The 1,098-nt window shown below is 36.5% G+C and overlaps 1 long non-coding RNA gene across 1 annotated transcript; it reads left to right on the plus strand.

The window, feature by feature from the left end:
• Positions 1–3: 3 nt before the first annotated feature.
• On the plus strand, positions 4–1,076 carry LOC107681670 (uncharacterized). The gene is made up of 3 exons (XR_001633284.1): positions 4–66; positions 262–538; positions 636–1,076. It is a non-coding gene; the product is annotated as an uncharacterized LOC107681670 (long non-coding RNA).
• The last annotated feature ends 22 nt before the right edge of the window (positions 1,077–1,098 follow it).

The raw sequence follows: 1,098 nt of genomic DNA on the forward strand, positions 1-1,098 counted from the left end.
CATGTTCACTGTAAGGGGAACAGACAGAGCAAGTTTCATCTCTGGTAAAAGCGTACATAACCAAAGGTAAAGTAAGAAAATGCAGGTTGTAGGAAAAGATGTTTTGTTACATTTGTTCAATTTTCTGTTAGCCATGACATGCATAAATGTAGAATATACTTTTTTTTGGTTATAGTCATTAGAAATTTCAAGCGATTTTATATTTAGCTCCATTTATGTTCTTAAATATCACACACATAGTAATCATTCTTCCTGTTACAGAATAGAACGACTCTGGCGTGATGTGTGGACAGCGGTGACTAGCACATATTACGATACCCTCCATAGTCTTGAAGAAGATGGCTTGCTGGACATCTCAAACACACTGCATATTTTCCTTGTCCACTTTGTGTTTCTTCCCCGTCTCTGCAAAGACTTGCAGGCATTTGCTGAGGGCTGGAACCATCACCCCCTACGCACTGAGGGAAATATGACCCCACATCTGTTGTGGGAGATGGGACTTATGCAGAATAGCATCAGTGAGCTTGAAAGTTTAGAGGTATGAATGAGTTTTATTTCTCTAATTTATAACAAAAAATAATGTTTTTAAGAGGTTGCTTATTTGACTAGGAATTTTAATGATTATATTTCCCTAGGATATAGAGGACCTTGATATAGACTGGGAAAGTGCCATTTTCCATGAGGAATCATCAACAGAATTTGGAGTTGTGGTTTCAGAACTCCTCCCCCCTCTAAATGAACAAGAAATAAGAAGCCTCCAAGCTGCTGTTGACCATACAGTGACATCACACTCAAATGGTAGAGACATCTATATTCAGTGCCTTCGTATTTTTCATTGACCAATTGTGAATATGCTAAATCTATTGTCCTTTGCTTGTTCATATCTACTAGAGATGGAAACATGTATTTTCCAATGAATCTTTATTGAACACCAGAAAAAATGTTCAAATAGTGAACAGTGTAATATTCAATATCACTCTTTTAAGGTGTTACCCTAAACTAAAGCTGAGTAACACAAAGAAGCATGTGGTGCTGAACAGTGTTTGTGGAATACTTACCATATGACAGATTAAACTCTTTATATTAACGTTTTATATC

Source organism: Sinocyclocheilus anshuiensis, unplaced genomic scaffold, assembly GCF_001515605.1.
Source record: "Sinocyclocheilus anshuiensis isolate Anshui unplaced genomic scaffold, SAMN03320099.WGS_v1.1 scaffold24132, whole genome shotgun sequence".
Lineage (NCBI taxonomy): Eukaryota > Metazoa > Chordata > Actinopteri > Cypriniformes > Cyprinidae > Sinocyclocheilus > Sinocyclocheilus anshuiensis.